This window comes from Podarcis pityusensis, assembly GCF_964106645.2.
Source record: "Podarcis pityusensis genome assembly, chromosome: 17".
NCBI lineage: Eukaryota > Metazoa > Chordata > Lepidosauria > Squamata > Lacertidae > Podarcis > Podarcis pityusensis.
Window position 1 is genome coordinate 30,686,916 of NC_138042.1, and position 18,941 is coordinate 30,705,856.

Below are 18,941 nucleotides of genomic sequence, written 5' to 3' on the forward strand. Positions count from 1 at the left end.
ATGTACCTTACCTCATTTTAGTAATTATAAAGATTACAATTTAGTCTAGATCCAACCTTATATGGATGGATTTGATAGATGCATGATTGCTGGTTTTGTTTGTCTGCAATTGTGGGGTCATTTTATTATTCTCTTTTAATTATACTTGGAGCTGCAAATTATATTTGAGAATGTTTAGTTGTATTTTACTGTATTTTACTGTTTGACAGCTAATTATTGTGTGTCGTAATGGCCAGCTGGCTGAGCAAGAAACCCAAGCTTGATTTGACTATTCAAGTAGCTTTGCACAATTATGACATGAATAACCATTTAAAGTAACTTGTCACTATTCCTTGCTGCTGTAAGGGAAGTTCTTCAAGCAAGTTTGGATGTGCACAGACCTCTTGGACAGACAGCAATAGCAGAGGCTTAAGTAAATATGATCATTCTGTGTCTGTGGGTAGGTTATAATAGACACGTCTTTATCTGTGAAAATTCATAGGTATCTTTCTTGTATATGTATAAAGCTCCAACAATTGTTTATATTTCATTAAGAGCATTGAACAACTTTTTATTGCAAGTCTCAGTGACATACCCAGATTTTGCATCACAGCTGTGGCATGTTTGTATTATGTGTCCAGCACTTCTGTTGGATGAAACCATGATCACGGCAGGGGCTCTGCAGAGCCTTCACAGCTCTTTCGAAAATCTGCAAAAACAACCTGGTATCTTGCAAAACCCAGCAGGATTTTGCAAACTCCTGAAATTTATATTGGCAACACTTTCTGGCTGCCGGCATCATAAATAAATTCTGATCTATCTAAATAATGAAAATGTGTTGATTGTAACATGAACAAAACAGCTATATTTTGCTCTTCAGATTCTGAAGACCATTTGGCTCACAGCAAGATATTACATCAAGGTGTATAACCAGCCTGTTAATATTATTGCAAGCAAAACAGCAATTTGTTTAAAATGATACTTCTAATGTTTCTGTTCCATTTTGCATTAAACTGGAGTTTCTACATGGTGTGAGTCCAGGGTCACTATGGCCAACACTCAAATGCACATCTTAACTTAAAATTACAGGTTGTTTAACAAACCTAAGCCCCCCAAACCTATGGTTTGCAGGGGAAAAACAAATTCTATTTGGTACCTTAGATATATTTCCAAAGCTTTCTAAAGAACTGTCTATATAAATCTATTCAGGCTTTTATCCCTTCAACTATGGCATCATTGGTTCACATTTAGTGAGAAACAGCAAGTCCATCAGCTTCATCAACATTTATTTATTTCAAAATGTATAGGCTATTTTTCCATCCAAAGGCTTTTCAGAATTGTGTACCACTCCTCTCTAAAAAATGCCCTGCAATGAGAAAATCAACCAATTACAATGAAAAGAACCAGTTACATAAAACAAACATTAAAAGCAGAAGTTAAACTCTTTAAAAAAGCGGGATCAAAAATTAAACCGTCTGAACTTGTTTTCCTATTAAATATATGTTCTATGCAAGTGCCAATATCAAGTGTATTAATATAATATGCAGAGACCTTCCATTGTCCAAATAAACATATGAAATAAAATGTTGAGAATTTGATGAAGTTTTAAATTTTGTAATTCACACTTTGATGTCAAGATCCAACTTCATAATTTAACATTCAGAATTTGAGGTGAAAAGTCAAAGGGTGCCTATTCAGATTTGTCATACAATATAAATGCATTGAATTACAGTGGTACCTTGTTTTACAAACTTAATCCGTTCCAGAAGTCCGTTCTTAAACCAAAACCGTTCTTAAACCAAGGTGCGTTTTCCCTAATGAGGTCTCCCACCACCGGCGTCCTTCCACCGTTCGGATTCCGTTCTTAGACCGAGGTAAAGTTCTCAAATCAGGACACTATTTCCGGTTTTGCGGAGTTTGTAAACCGAATCGTTCTTAAACCGGACTTTTCTTAAGCCAAGGTACCACTGTATACTGCAGATTAGCACTGTCAAATGTTGATTGTATTACAGAAACTTTGGATGCCAAATATTGTTGCTAGAAATCAAATATTTGCACATCCAGAGAAGACTAAAGATAATATTTGCTATGAAAATTCCCAGAGAGAGACATTCATTTGAGCAATAGCGGCACCAATTTGATATTGAAGTAGCCTTGGTTCTGTTCTTCATTGTTTACAGTTAGTCTTCTATTCTTGTTATTATTTGTATTAATCTTTCCTTTTAGTACAGAAATGATTCCTCCTTTCTTGAGGATAGTGCCCATCTGGTAAAACATGCTGTTTTGTTCCTTCCTTGTTGGCTCTGGACACATAAAACAGATAATAGAAAGAGAGATTAGCAGCTTTCTGAACTCTTAATTGTTGCTTTATAACTAGAGTGTCAGAGACAAAATTAATACCCATGTCTGTTCCTTTCATTTCTCTCACCTCATTGAAATTATTGCGTCTCACCGTCTGCACCAACAGTGAGGGATCCATATGAAGTAAATACAGTCATACCATGGAAGTCGAACGGAACCCCTTCCGGAAGTCTGTTCGATTTCCAAAATGGTCGAAAACCAAATCACAGCTTCTGATTGGCTGCAGGAAGCTCCTGCAGCCAATCAGAAGCTGCAGAAGCCCTGTTAGACGTTCTGGTTCCAAAAGAATGTTCACAAACCAGAACAATCACTTCCCCGTTTGCGGTGTTCCGGACCCAAAACATCTGAGTTCCAGGGTGTTCGGGATCCAAGTTATGACTGTACTGTATTAGATGAGAGAGCTGGTTAGGTTATTATTGATTATGTTGTATTTTGTTTACTTGTTCATCTACCCACTAGAAAATGACATGTTTGATAGATGATAGATAGATGATAGGTGATAGATAGACAGACGGACAGACAGATTCACATTCTATCACTTTGCGTGTCGAGGTCCCCAGGGCCACCCCAATAACTCACACATCACACAGAATTTTTTGTTTAAGATTTTTGGCATAATTTTGGCCACAACTTTATTGAAATACAAATTTGTGAGTGGTTGCTTAGGCATTGGTTGCGACTATCTGCCCCCACCATGGGGGACAGACTGATATTCCGCACGATGTGAAAGTCAGAATAGGGGGATACACTTGGGGGTAACGCGGAGCAGGGAACCTGCCCTCACCCCAAATGCAACCAGGAGCTCATTGCTATGGCCCGAGCCCCCTTGACAGAGTGGACAAGCAATAGTTAGCCCCCAATTCCTTTAACGAAATCCCTTGCAGCAGCAGCATTAGAGGGGCAGGCACTCAACCTACCAAGGGCAGGCACTCAACCACTTCCCCTCAACCAACCAAACCATAAACCAATGCCTAACCGCAACCTTACAAGTTGTGACGATTTGCTACGCAGTAGGCAAAAACCAAATGGCCCCAGCCAATCAGCCAGATGGACAAAATTCCTACCAGGCCCCTGCCCCAAGAGCAGACGACCCCATGACAGGCATAGCAAGGTCAAAGCGAACAACCCTAATTCTAGGGAGGGGGGGACGGGCAATCCGATGCACGGTCGAAAAGAGGAAGCCCTAGCCTCGTGCAAGGAGTTTTAGCATTTCTGGCTGTCAGTCAACAAATGGCAACATTAACTTCTTCCCAACAACAAGGGAATCCCCAATTGCATCAGTGGCCAACGAACAATTAGTCCGCCCCCAACTTTGGAGTGTCCTGGCGGCCCCCACCACAACACGTGCTCTCCATGAAGGAGAACACGCTTTGCTGTACAGTGAGCAGTCACTCTCACACCATGGCAGAACCAGGTACTAATAGGTTTAGGAGAAATACAGAGGAGATGAGTAGCAGGTATGCAGTTTTGATACATTACCATTAATCTCCCCTCCTGCCTTGCCCACCACATTGCAAAGTCAGCTTCTGGTTGGGATCCAAAGCCTGATAACCTAATGCCTCTCAGAGCCTTGGGCTACCCCTTTGAGTTGTTATTTCTTTCAATATTGAGTTGTACGTAAATCTATTATTTTTATCCAGCCCCTGGGCATTTCCAGGAACTCGTTCACTGCTGAGGTGGTGGTCACTGCTGAAGGGCTGAAACCACTTCAGAAGGAAAGAGCCCTGCCTCAGCAGTATGTATAAGGAAGTTAGATGGTGCCTGGCTGATGAAGGTCGTTCTGGACTGGACTGGCCCACCAAGCGAAAGGGCAAAAGGTGGCTTACACTGTTGTTTCCCCAGCCCATTTCAAAAATATTTGCAGCACCAATTTCTAAATTCTGAAAACCTGTCCACCCATACACAAAATCATACAGTGGATGTAAAATTTTGCAAAACATGGCATACAGTATGTAATTATGCCTACTAATAGTCCAATTGCAGAGTCTGAGCTTATTATTCACTGGGTTTGGGATGCTCCTCCATACGCAGTACACAAATAATTCAAGATTCTTAAGTGTAAAATAGAAAGGATAGTATGAAATATGTTTGTCCTTATTATGCCATTCAGCAACCCCTATAATATTTCTTTCATGTACTAATAAGATTTTTCTTTAGAGTTAGAGAGGGATTGACGCAGGTGTAACGCCAGGTGTAAGAAAATGAGCATCTCTAATGGGCATCTTATATATGGTGGAAAATTATCTTGCTGCATGGTGTTGCATGCAGCTGTGTAGAAGCTCTGCACTTTCCCCTTGAAGAGCATATACTGGGAGCAATTCTGCTTACATCTGTTTGCGTGTGTGGATTTGTGACTTGATACTTCTGAGTCATCCTCTGCTGCAGCTGGCTTGCAAGACCATTCATGGAATCATCATTCATCTTATAAGTGAATGTAAGATAGAGAGAGATTTCTCTGGATCCTGGCAGGGAGGGGATGTCATTCCAAAACTAGCCATCCTATTTCTGCTGCGGCAGGAGAGAGACAATTAAACATATTAATAAAATGTTGAGTAATGATTTGACAGATCTCAAAGCAGCATTTTCTCCTAATGTTATCTAGCAGGCAGGTTATGTCAGTATTCCTCTTACTGCTGAACCCTAACTTAATTTTTGGACTCTGAAAAATCCAGATAATTCAGGCTACATGAATATCTTATAACTCAAACACGTGATTTCAGGGGCGTTCACTGTCCTGGTTAGAGCTTTAGAGCTAAGATTGTTGCTGCTGCTGCTGCTGCTGCTGCTGTTCTTGTTGAACAGTTGTCATTCGTCCCAAGCAATCTGTTGTTTCTTTGGCTACCAAGGCCTGTTTACACTTGTCTGTTCATCATTTAATCAAGAGATGACCTTGAAAAAGAGGAAGGCCCACACCACACACCCAACACCCTGAGAGCAGTGAAAAGAGATGACCATGCTTACTATTGGCATGCAGCTCCCAGAAAAAATAGCTGTTTGTGACATATAGAGAGCAATACCATACAATATATAATATGAAACAAAACCAATGAGAAACAAAATCCATTTCACAAGAAGAGCACAAGAACATGATAAGCACCAACAGAATCCTTAAAACTACAGAGCAAACATCACCCTTCTATCCATAATATTAATATCCTGCAAATGCCTTGCAAATACAATGGTACCTCAGGTTACATAAGCTTCAGGTTACACACCCTTCAGGTTATAGACTCCGCTAACCCAGAAATAGTACCTCGGGTTAAGAACTTTGCTTCAGGATAAGAACAGAAATCGTGCTCCGGCGGCACGGCAGCAGCAGCAGGAGGCCCCATTAGCTAAAGTGGTGCTTCAGGTTAAGAACAATTTCAGGTTAAGAACGGACCTCCAGAACGAATTAAGTACTTAACCCGAGGTACCACTGTAAATGGGTTTTAATCTAGTGCCAAAACAAGTGTATTCTATAAGCAGGGCATGGGCTGTCTGGTACAGAAAAGTCCCTCAAATGTTTAGGTCACAATTCACTTAGAGCAGGGTTTCCCAAACAGGGTTTCCAGCTGTTTTTGGACCACAACGCCCATCTTCCTTAGCCAGCAGGAACAGTAGTCAGGGATGATTGGAATTGTAGTCCAAGAATAGCCGGAGACCCTAGTTCAGGAAATCCCAATTTAGAGCTTTTAATGTCATCACCAGGCACCTTGAATTTGACCCACAAGCATTTAGGCAACTAAGGCAGATCCTTCAGAATCGGTGCTGGATGATTCCAAGCGTCTTTGCCAATTAACATTCCGACAGCTGCTTTCCGCACTAATTGCAGCTTTCAGTTCCCCTTCAAGGTCAGTCCTGTTGCCTGCAAGCAATAAATAGAGAGATGTGTCTGGAGTGTAGAAACCCCTTGGGCTCTATTGTGCAAAGGTAAGAGTGTCACCTGCTGTTCCACCTACTCCTGCTTTGGACCCACCCACTATTTGCATGTGGCCCCAGGAAAATTGCTCAGGAGGGTATGTGACTATCGGGCTGAAAGGGGGTTTCCCACCTCTGTTGTATAGGGCCACTGATTTGAAGAGAGGATCCATAAAAGGAATGGTGCATCTCTTTCTCTCTCTCTCTCTCTCTCTCTCTCTCTCTCTCTCTCTCTCACACACACACACACACACACACAGACACACCCAAGGGCAGATTAGCAGTGGTCATCATATGCCTTTTCAGACATTCATTGCACGGACAGACAGTGGAAATGTGAACATTTTTCCTGCATCACAGGCCACCAGTTGGCCAGTCATGCTCTGTGATGTCAACAACATATCTGTTTGAAGGCTGGCATACAAATACTTTAAATAAATACATTATTATGCTCTAGTGCAGGGGTCAGCAACCTTTTTCAGCCATGGGCCAGTCCACCATCCCTCAGACCATGTGGTGGGCCGGACTATATTTTTTGGGGGGAATGAATGAATTCCTATGCCCCACAAATAACCCAGAGATGCATTTTAAATCAAAGGACACATTCTACTCATGTAAAAACACGCTGATTCCTGGACCGTCCGCAGGCCGGATTGAGAAGGCGATTGGGCCACATCCGTCCCCCGGGCCTTAGGTTGCCTACCCCTGCTCTAGTGGGAGCATGAAAAGGCATACAGTGGTAACTCGGGTTACAGGCGCTTCAGGTTACAGGCGCTTCAGGTTACAGACTCTGCTAACCCAGAAGTAGTACCTTGGGTTAAGAACTTTACCTCAGGATGACAACACAAATCGCGCGGCGGCAGCACGGCAGCAGTGGGAGGCCCCATTAGCTAATGTGGTACCTCAAGTTAAGAACCGTTTCAGTTTAAGAACGGACCTCCGGAACGAATTAAGTTCTTAACCAGAGGTACCACTGTACTTTGGTGTAATGTCTACACCAAATGACTCTGTTTTTTCCCCAAACTGTATGCTTACATGATGTGGTGATATCGTAGGTTGACCAAAGAATTCTGCCAAATAACTTTGAACTCAGTCCTTCTAAATGAGGAGCTCTGTGGACATTTAATCAATATTATGTATTAGTTTTAGAGGGGACATTCTCAGCTCAATAGAAATCTCTGTTGGCTTTCTTCTACATAATGTCACACCACTTATACTCAGATTTATTTCGGACACTGCCGTTTTAATTAGAGCAAATAAGCCAAGGTTAATATTTTATTCTATAATCGTTGAAACCAATTTTGTCCCTGCAGTAACTCCTGGGATAATAGCGATCCTTCTTCCTCCGTTGTTGCAGCGCTGCTCAGATGTCCCAAATGGTAGGAGCTCAGTGCTTAGCTCTGCTATCTACACACACGTACCACATTCTGCAGACTGTGGTCAGATGGTGCTTTCACATCTATCAATGGCTACTAGTCAAGGATGGCTATGTGGGGCTTCCAGGATCAGAGGCGGCAGGCCTCTGAAGACCAGCTGCCAGGGTATCAATGAGTGGAAGAGGCCTTTTGTGCTCATGTTCTGCTTATGGGCTTCCCATAGACATCTGGCTAGCTGTGAGAATAGAATGTAGACTGGATGGGCCTTTGATGTGATGCAGCTGGGCTGTTCTTGTGTCTTTATCTTCACGTGGATATGAAGGGGAATGAGACTGGAAATCAAAAGATAGGACTGTTAACTGATTGTTATTATTTTTTAAAACAGCTGTTTAATTCAATTTAATTATCAAGAGCTCAAAAAATGTACATTGGAAATAGCTGGGAAATTGAAATATTGAAGGAAATAAACTTATTACTTAAGAAACAACAAGTAATAAGAAGGAAAACCATAATTATTGTTTTTAATTATCACAGCCACAAGACGGAACAAAAAATAAATAAAAAATAAACAAGTGTGCCCTAAAACATTAGCCACACCAATTGAAGCTTTAATCAACTGAAGCTTTAGATGATAGATCAGCTGATGAAACCGCACAGCCCTAAACAAACACTTTGTTCCGTAATGGCACAGAGAGGGTTTCCCATGAATGTTACACAAGGCAGTACTGTTTTTCTGTTGGCATTTGTTGAGAAAAATTGCCATGAACAGATTAGCAGGTGGTGAGAAAGCTGCTTGAGGCTAGTCCTGTACACATTTACTATAGAATAAGTCCGAGTGATCTCAGTGTTTGTGTGTTTGTTTGTTTGATATTACACCTTCCCCCTCTTGCAGGACCTACTGGGCTCATGACATGAATTAGATACAGCTAAAAAACCAAAACCCAAACCAGTCAGTTATAAGTATTTAAAAAGCAATTAAACAAGTTGCCATATTAAAAACAGCACCGAATCAAAACAACTTAAAACCATTTAAAAGCACAAGAGAAGAAAAATATCAAACCCTCCAAATGTCCCTATTTTCCAGGGACATCCCTGATTTAGAGACGACGCCAGTTTCTGATTTGTTCCCGGAATGTCCCGCTTTTCCTTAGGATGTCCCTATTTTCATTGGAGAACTGTTGGAGGGTATGGAGTTATCCAACCCTTGAACTGTCTGAAGGCAGTCCTGTACTGTATAGGGATTTAAAAAAATGTTTAATGCTTTATTATGTTTTTATATATGTTGGAAGCTGCTCAGAATGCTGGGGCAACCCAAAAAGATGTGTGGGGTATAAACAGTAAAATTATCTTTATGGAATGGGACATCCCTATTTTCATACGATAAATGTTGGTGGGTATGAAATATGCAACCCGGCAGCCACCATAAAGGCTCTCTCTCAAAGTATAACTTAGTTCTTCATAGACATGCATAGGATTGTACCTTGAATAATGAGCTACAAAACTCTTTTAAGGTGTTTTGGGGTTTTTTAAGCCATTTACACAAGACTAGTTTGGGTGGTGTTCCATTAATTATGGAGCCTGTAAAATTAACTTGGAATTCCACTGTGAAGCCTTGCAAAATAAGCCAACACCACTTACAGCCCATAAATTATTTTAGGAACTACACACCTAAATTAGTCACACACACCCTTTCTTGCATGGGCACTTTGGAAGAAATTTTTATTCACTACAGGTGACCTGATGAGCGGCTATTCACAAGCCTGGCCCTCTGCCGAAATACTCTTTGACCCCTACAGCTCCCTGCCTGTTTCCAGCAAGGAAGGAGCTCCTGTGCTCTTTAATGCTTTTATTGGAGGGAGAAAGAACATCAGCAGCTGCCACAATTCGCACCACTGCATCACCTGCCAACATTCTCCCTTCTAAGCAACTGTTAAAAGGGCATGGAAGCCTTAACCTGTATTGAGTTTGGCAATCCTAATTCAGTGCTCCATTGTTCCTGTTGCAAACTGTGTGGCCTTGAATATAATAGCCTTCTGTCTATTTTTTCACCCCTTGCCTTTTGTGTTCTTTTAATTCACTTTCACAAAACAAAACAGCTATCTCTCTGCTAAGTAACTTTACTCATCAGAGAAAGACTCCTCCCTCCCCAGCTTTTCATCACCACCATCATCAACATCAACAACAACAACAATTTAAGGCATAGCCAAAATGAAGCACCTTTTCTAATGGGGAAGATTTAAAGATATACATAACTATCCTGTTGCTATCAATGGGATTTAAATGTGTCTAATTTTGGATGAATCACTAAACCTTACAAAAAAAACCCTATAGGTCACTTAATTATTTCCATATGGCAGGTGATGGGGAAGGGGGCTGAGGTTTCTGCAAATCTGGGAGAAAAGGACACTTGGAGGGTCTGCTTTAATTCTTTCCCAACCCTTAACCAGCTTTTGGTTATGTATAGCAGCTGAAATTTACATCCAAATTCCATCCCCACCTCCCCATGCATATCTCCCAGCCCCATTTAAACTAAAAAAAATGGTTCAGGAGAGTGTGAGTGCAAGAGGAGGTAATGGCAAGGGGAGGGTTTGCTTTCTGTAAATCACCCTCCCCATACTAGATGTGGAAGAAAAGATGGAAGCACAGCAACCTTTTCCTATGAAGAGAAAAAAAAGCACATTGGCATGTGTTGCCTTGAGCAAAAAGTGGCCAGAGGTGAAAGCGGGTAAGGATAAATAGTTATGTATCTCCACCAGCCTGTTGTGGCTTTTTTGGGGTTGTTTTGTTTATTTGTTTTTTGTTTTGTTTTAACTGGGAGGGGAGGAGATATACACAACTGCATGTCACATCTTGTTTGGGCCTTAGTGTGAGATTGTCCCTAATTGGGCCTTGAGTCTTCAAACTATGCCAGCTAGTTAAGCTTCATTTTTTTTCTTCCTGGCTTGTCAGGATGGTGACAGATGTCAAACAGTCACATGCTTCCAGAGCAGCCCAAGCAACTAAATTGTTTATTGACTTCTTGACATATACAAATAAAACAAGTTTCATTTTGCAGCAGCTAAGCTTTGGGTTGCTGCCAAATCTCAACAATGGCAGAATCTGGCTCAGAAACTGCAGTTCCAACATACTGGAATATTCATTGAAAAATGCAAAGCAGCCTTAGCAACTTTCACAACACTTTTATTCAGATCCATTGGATGCTCATCCAGGAGTGGATTTGTGGTTTCAGTGAGCATTTTACAGTTTAACAATATTTTAACCCTTTTGTTCTGAGATCTTGGCCATCCCATGATACTGCCTCTATATGGTACGAAGACCCCTTTCAATGTGATGAAAAATTTGCTATTCAAATCAGTTGCTCTTTCATTCTGGATGACATTGCAAAGTTAAGTGAAATATTCATGTTTGAGAAAACCTATAAACTGATTCCTGGGAGATGATGATGATGATTTTTTACTGCCCTTCATCCAAATATCACAGGGTGGTTCACAGGATAAAAACACAAAATGAGAACACAAAATACATCATACATAATAAAACAAAAACAAGCAATAACCCCCTTCCCACAAACATATCTTAAAAGCCTTAGAATGTTAATCAGCCAAAAGCCTAGTTGAAGAAAAACTTTTTTGCCTGGCGCCTAAAGATAAAGTAATGAAGATGCCAAGTTAATCTCCCCAGGAAGAGCATTACACAAGCAGGGAGCCACTGCAGAAAAGGCCTCTTCTTGTGTTGCCCTCCTTCAGACCTCTTGAGGAGGAGGTGCACAAAGAAGGACTTCAGTTGGTGATCACAGGGTGCATATGGGAAGAGCTGGTCCTTGAGGTATTGCAGTCTTGACCTGTTTTATAGGTTAAAACCAGCATTTTGAATTGGGCCCAGAAAGTAATTCGCAGCCACTGCAGTCAGGCCAGGATCAGTGTAATATGCTCAAACTGTGTTATCCCAGTGAGCAACCTAACGGCCACATACTGCACCAGCTGAAGTTTCAGAACCATCTTCAGAGGCAGTCCTATATATAACACATTGCAGTATTCTAACCCAGAGGCAGGGCCAGATTTAGGTTTGATGAAGCCCTAAGCTACTGAAGGTAATGGGGCCCTTTATATGTCCAGCTGTCCTTTGTCAACAACAATTGTCACTGTTTTTGTGTGTTGAATATATGCTATATGGTAATTTATGGACCTAATAGGTATCTAAAGCCATTTGCACATAACAAAATATGTATTTTATCACAGTAATTGTTGAACTGAAATACAATTAGGAAGAAGTATATTCATAATGAAATACATGCCATGCAACCAGTCCATGCAGAATATAGACACCCTATATATAGAAATGAGCAAACCAGTGATACTTTAGGGAGCAGGCTGGCAGGCGGGGCCCATTCCTTACATCATAGAAGCCCACACAACACAAAACACTGTTGCTGTATGTAAGTTTTATTTGTTTTTTATCTTATATTTTGGAAATGTACATCCAGTTATTTCCCTTTAAATTTTTTTGGGGCCCCCAAGAGAGTGGGGCCCTAAGCTATCGCTTGTTTAGCTTATATGTAAATCTGGCACTGCCTAGAGGTTTTGTTGTTTAGTCGTGTCTGACTCTTCATGACCCCATGGACCAGAGCACGCCAGGCACTTCTGTCTTCCACTGCCTCCCGCAGTTTGGTCAAACTCATGCTGGTAGCTTCCAGAACACTATCCAACCATCTCGTCCTCTGCCGTCCCCTTCTCCTTGTGCCCTCCATCTTTCCCAACATCAGGGTCTTTTCCAGGGAGTCTTCTCTTCTTATGAGGTGGCCAAAGTATTGGAGCCTCAGTTTCACGATCTGTCCTTCCAGTGAGCACTCAGGGCTGATTTCCTTAAGAAATCAGAGGTTACCAGAGCATAAAGGACAGAAGCTGGAACACCAGCCAAAGCTGATGGAAGGCACTCTGTGCCAACAAGGCTACCTGAGCCTAAAGCAACAGCAAAGTATCCAGAAGTACTCCAAGTTACATACCTACTCCTTCAGAGAGACTGTAACCCTATCAAGAGCAGGCAACCTCCCATCCATCTGGTCTAGGGAACTGTCCACTAACAATAGCCTCAGTCTTACCTGGATTGAGCTTGAGTTTGTTGGCTCTCATCCAGTCCATTACAGAGGCAACACAACTGTCCAACACATCCACTTTCACACCTGCAGACGTAAAGAGGTAGAGCTGACAACGTACTCCAAAACTCCAGGTAAATCCACTCAGCAATTTCATGTAGATGTTAAACAGCATAGAGGATGAAATTGAACCCTGAGGAACTCCACAATGAAGCCTCAACAGGACCAAAGAGCACACCCCAAGTATCACGGCCATCCAAGTTGGACCGGAACCACTGCAAAAAGGTGTCACCCACCCCTAACTTGGACAGCTGCTCCAGAAGATACCATGGTTGATGGTACTGAAAGCCACAGAGAGGTTGAGAATTAACAGGGACACATTTTCACTGTCTCTTTCCTGACAGAGGTAATCATACAGGGCAGCCAAAGCAGAAACCAGGCCTAAACCCTGAGTGAAATGGATCTAGTTGCATAATTGCTGTTGTTTTGTAGAATTCCTTCCTTCCTTCCTATTTTGCATAATTTAATTCACTAGCCACAGGGAGGAGCACTGAAGCCCTGACAGCAGCCTCTTCTGGTTTCTTAGGGAGGAATTCAATACCATGCCCAGGCATTCTGCAATCAACTGCTTTGCTCTTGAAACCTATATTTCAGTGCACTGGTTTCGGCAACTCTGCTGATCCAGGGAAAGCAGCTCAAGGGAAGCATAGCAGGTGGCTTTCCTGTTGACCAGTATGCTTGGAAAACAGCTGGATGCTGTCTCAGTAGCAGTTCCTTCAGAGGTACGGCAGCAGATGGCAAAGTGCTCCTTCTTTGATGGGCAATCCAAAGACAACTGTACTTGAAAGATGCACATGTGTAGTCTCTCTGAAATGAAGAAGAAAAATGGCTCCACCTGTTGATCAGCCTCTGGTAATGATTGAATTGGTGTACATAAGCTTTCCAGCTCATTTTTCTTGGCATCACTTTCTTTAGTAATAATTCGGAGATACGTGAGAAATGAAAAATGCAGTTTGTAAGCCTAAAGAAGCTGTAAGGATTACTGTATGATGGGAGTGTGTGTGTGTGTGTGTGTGTGTGTGTGTGTGTATATATGGTGTTGGAATGTGCAATGTTTACATATTGTTCTCATTGAAAGAAGAGGAGTGTGGAGTTTAAGTTGCATTGATCTTTTGCAGGAGTGTGGAGGTGTTATTTCTATAAACAGGAGTCATGGTGCAATACCAAACTGATAAGCTTGCTTCCTGAGCAGGCTTACAGGAGAATGGGACAATTTATGCAACTCATTGTTGGTTGGTGGTTTGGCTAAAGAATAAAATACTAGGTGTAAAATAAAAGGAGAATTCCCTGGATGCCTAAATCCTCCCTGGCCCCAAATATGGCAACCGAGTATAGCATAATGGACAGGATGAGTGGGTGGAAAATCCAGCAACGATTAGGCAAGAGGGCGGCCTGCCGCTCCCTTACATTGGCCAGGGGTGGGCTAGGCGCAGCCCCCAAGCCCCTGCCACTGATTGGCCTTGCGGGCATTGCCCGCCCATACCTGAAAGGCCATTGCAGCTAGAGGTGGGTTGACCAACCTTTGCCCCCCCCCCCAGCCACAGCAGAAAATGGCAGCCTCCCTGGACCCCCCATGGCCACACCATGCGACAAACGTCACCCACCTGGAGCCCCAGGTAAGCAGTTATTATCGAGAGTTGTTTTTGCATGGAGCAAAAACACACATATAGAACTAGGTTTCATTTTTTGGGGGGAGGCAGGGTTGATGTTTGGCTTAGTAGGTCAGAAGCCATGCAGTCCTCGATCTAGGGAAAGGTAACATGGAGTTCAGGCCTCCTCCTCCTTACCTCCAGCTCACAAACGCACACAGAAAAATGAAATAACAAGGAGAAAAGAAATGCAGAACAAAAGCTGACAGCCTGATCATATGGATTAGTTTAAGCTCTGCACAGCAAAATATTATTTATCCCATGACAGTTAAAATGAAACCCTGTCCCTGGGAGAGCAAGGCAGAGACTGCTGATTCTATTCTAGCATGCAAAGCAAGTTATTTGCCTTCCCTGTGGCTCACGAAGCCAGGCAAGGAGCTGGGAATGGACCCTGTTTTCTGTTTTGCTTGCTTCCATCAGAAACAGTGGATTTCCTGGTGGAACTATGTTGTGCGGGTTTGGGGAAGGCAGAACATGTTTGCTCTGCCTAGGTTTAACCTGCCAAACAAAGGACAGAACTCTTAATAAAACCTGAGAATCTGTGCTGTGTAAGGGCTAAGAATATGAGATGGGGAGCCTGGGGCTCAAACCTTGTCTCACCGCAAAACACGAGGCCCTTAGGAAATCACTATTTCTGTGACTTCAGACCCTCTTCCCCTCCATGGGCATAAAGCATTGTTAAAAGAATTGTTACAAGAATGCAGTTGTCAGGATTACTTTAATGATGTGGTATATGCAGTATTATAGGGCGTCTAGTCTAGCATAGCTGTCAACTTTTCCCTTTTCTTGCGAGGAATCCTATTCGGAATACGGGAATTTCCCTTAAAAAAAGGAAAACGTTTGCCGTCTGCAGTGCAGGAATTTCAGCTAAAGCATCCATGACAGGTGGCCATCCAACCCTTGCTTAAAAACCTCCAAAGAAGGAGAGTCCACAACCTCTCGAGGGAGACGGTCCCACTGTCTAGCAGCTCTTATGGTCAGAAAGCTCTATCTGATGTTTAGTCAGAATCTCCTGTCTTATAACTTGAAGTCATTGGTTTGATCCTACCCTCCAGAGCAGTAGAAAACAAACTTGTTCCTTCTTCCATGTGTCAGCCCTTGAGATACTGTATTTGAAGATGGCTATCGCTGGATTTGATTTAAATCAAATAGATTTAAATCACGATTTAAATCACTAGTCAGTAAGACTTGATTTTAAAGCAAGATGAGCGCCGCAACCCCAGAGTCGGCCACGACCGAACCTAATGGTCAGGGGTCCCTTTACTTTTAAGACTTGATTTAAATCATTTTTTTACAGAAAGACTAATTCTTGCTGGTATCATATTAATATTGACAACCAGAGGAAGGTTTCATTTTGGGAATAATAAATTATCAGAGTAGTTTTTACATTTATATAAAAAATTACTGATTTGGTTATACTATTAGAAATACATAGACAGATAATTATGAAATTATTGTGAGGTTTAATAAGTTAACTGTTTATATTTGGACAACTTTTCTGCTGCACTTTATTGGAAGGAGAAAAGCAATCATTTCCTTAATAACAATTTAAACAATTTATTTAACTAAAACAATAACATTATAGCATATGTATCCACGTTTGTTAACAGATGTGGTTAAACTTCTTTTTATAAAAAAAACCTTATACTGAGTTTTAGCATAAATGAAAAACTTAAACAAATCCTTATTTCCTAATGAATAGCCTTTAGACTATAATGTAACTTCAACAGAAAACTATCTTTAGAAAGATTTTTCCTCCAAAAGCATTTTATTTTAAAAATCCAATTTTAATTTTAAAAAATCTGATTTAAATAAAAAACATCTGATTTAAATTTTAAAAATCTGATTTTTTTCTATTTTTTTAAATTAAAAATCATTGATTTTTATCCACCCTGATGGCTATCATATCTCCTCTCAGTGTCCTCTTTTCCAAGCTTAAACATAAGCTTTATTGTTAACCGAGGGCAAAAAAGGAAATAATAATATATTAGGTGGCAGTATTTTTAAACTTCTCTCATATCGTTCAGTTCGTTTTGCTTTTTTCACCCCACAACTCCTCCAGACATTCCTCTTCTTGGTCTCGTGCTGCAGACTAGTTTTGTAAACCTCATGGTCAATGGCAGGGACCAATTCAGAAACATGCACATTTGTGACTCCTTATATGTATAACCAACTCTTCCTTTTAGAAAGCTCTGTGGCTTAAATGGAACTGACTCCTGTTGGCTTCCACCTTTTGACAGTGATCAAGTCAAAGCACCATTGACTATTACCAGAACTTTCACTAATCTCAATAAATTCTGTGTAAAATAATTATTCCTGAAGGGAGCTCTTTTATCCAGAGGCTGATAGCACAGTGGTACAGCATATGGCTTACATACAGAGATACAAGGTTAAATCACTGACATTTCCAATAAAAAGGGCCCTTCAGGCAACAGGACTGAGGGGAAATGATAGCACGATAGCATGTGGGAGAGTTATTTGGTAAGGTTAGCTGGTCTCCTTAAAGGACAGCTTTTTACGGTCAGTAATAAAAACAAAGTGAAGTATTTAAGATAACATTATGTTTCTGTCCATAATTTAATGCAAATCTTTATTCATTTTCTTCAATAAAAATTTCAGACGCCAACTCATGAATCATAGCAGAAACCCACAAAGCCAAATCCATAGACTTTGTGGGCAGAAATAAAAAGAGACCGTAAGGAAAAGATACAAATGTATTTTGCAGAGAAACACAGCACAGTCTGTCATATGTACATGCCGTTTCAAATGTCTCCCTGGCAAGTACAGAATACAAAGAAACACTCAGTTCATCCACTTCTGAAATATGTCAGGAAGGAAGTACGGCATGCAAGATTAGACAGGCTCATTGTACATTGTTAAGTGACCTTTTTCAAGCTAAAATCCCATTCTGAGATATTTCATGTCCAATCATGCACCTGGCTTGGCATTCAGAGTTCCTGTTTGTCAGTGCTGCAAACTTTTTCAGGAATAGGCCAAAGTGGAAAGGTAATTTTCCTAGCTGCAATCCAGATTTTGACAGGATCACGCACTGATAATTTTATAAATGTCCCCACCACAGGATAATGCAGATAATTCCATTTATTGCTTATGGAATTAAAGGAGAACACTGTTGTGCAATTTCAACTGGGACGACCTGTTTCCTAAACTTTTAGTTAAAAGCTGCAGATGATTCCCTCTTGGCCAACCTACCTGCAAGATGGAGCTGGTTGGGACTGAGGAAGGGAGGAAAGAAATCTGTTTCCAGTTGGAATGGGGCCAGCAGGACAGAACTGCCTGTGTTCTGAAGCAGGTTTCAAAGAAGTAGTCATAATAATGAGAAAGCAGGCTCATCAAAGGCATGGTCATTCGATTTGGAGGATCTGATTATTCTTTATAGACACAAGCTTTCTGTCTGTGTAGCTTCTCCATAGCCACTGTGTAAAAGTAACACCAGGCATTGTTAAGTCCCTAGTAATGTCCCACCCAGATAGATACACACACCCTCCGAACATTGGCCCATGTAAAACTACAATTCCTGGACACAGCAGCATATCTGAACAAGCATTCTCCAACACCAAACACACACACATTTTCCTGAAACATGCAAGAGAGGCCTTGCCATGTGTTGTTTCTGTCACAAGTCGAGGATCTTCTCAGAGACAGAGACAGGTATGTGTAGCATGATTATAGAACAGAGCTGGGGAACATTTGGTTCCCCAGATGTTCCTGATCTACAACTTTCATCATAGCTCATGATTCCACCAGCAATATCTGGAGGACCAAAGGCTCCCCAGCTTTGTAACATAGAAAATCTCCAGGATGAACCACCCAACTCTATCCCTTCTTAGTTGTAGGCTGCAAGTAAAAACATTCCTGTTTGCCCAGGCATTTGACTCCTGGAGCTGAGTAAAATGTTGGATCTCTGGCCCACAACTCCAAGAAGAAATCAAATGAGGTTTCTCCTGGCAGATTGGGACAAAGATACCACTGCTCTAGTAGCTTCCTTTTTAGCCACAATTTTACCCAAAGGGGTTCCCAATGAACCATCCCTTCAGGAAATAGACTGGGCATAGCAGAATATCTAAGTGCACACAGCCACAGGGTGACCCTATAACCCATGACAGCTTCAACCTTGTCCTTTTAATTATCCCAGTGGTTTGAAACGTTTTATATTGTGATGCCAGTAAATAGATTTGATTTGATTTGACTCCTGGAGCTGAAATCTGAAAGACACTTACTAGCCACATTGAACGCAGTGTTGCTTCTGAGTAAACATCTGTAGGACTGAACTGTAAGCTTTCTAAAACAAAAAGCTGTGATGCTTTTTCTCCCCCTCCTCCTTCTTCTTCTTCTGCTGCTCAAGAAATTGTTTAAATAAAAAATAGAAATAATATGGTCAGCCTAGAACACCCCTCTGTCCTGGCCAGGTTCAGATGTTACAACAAACCATGGTCTGTTGTTAGATGTATGAACCAACACAAGCCTCATTCTTCTGTGCTCCTGTCCCCCATCCACACACAAGAG

The 18,941-nt window shown here is 41.5% G+C and overlaps 1 protein-coding gene across 8 annotated transcripts in view; it reads left to right on the plus strand.

Moving 5' to 3' along the window:
• Positions 1 to 18,941, plus strand: part of NRG1 (neuregulin 1) — a 500,813-nt gene that overhangs the window by 142,330 nt on the left and 339,542 nt on the right. The gene's annotated exons all lie outside the window — the stretch shown is intronic.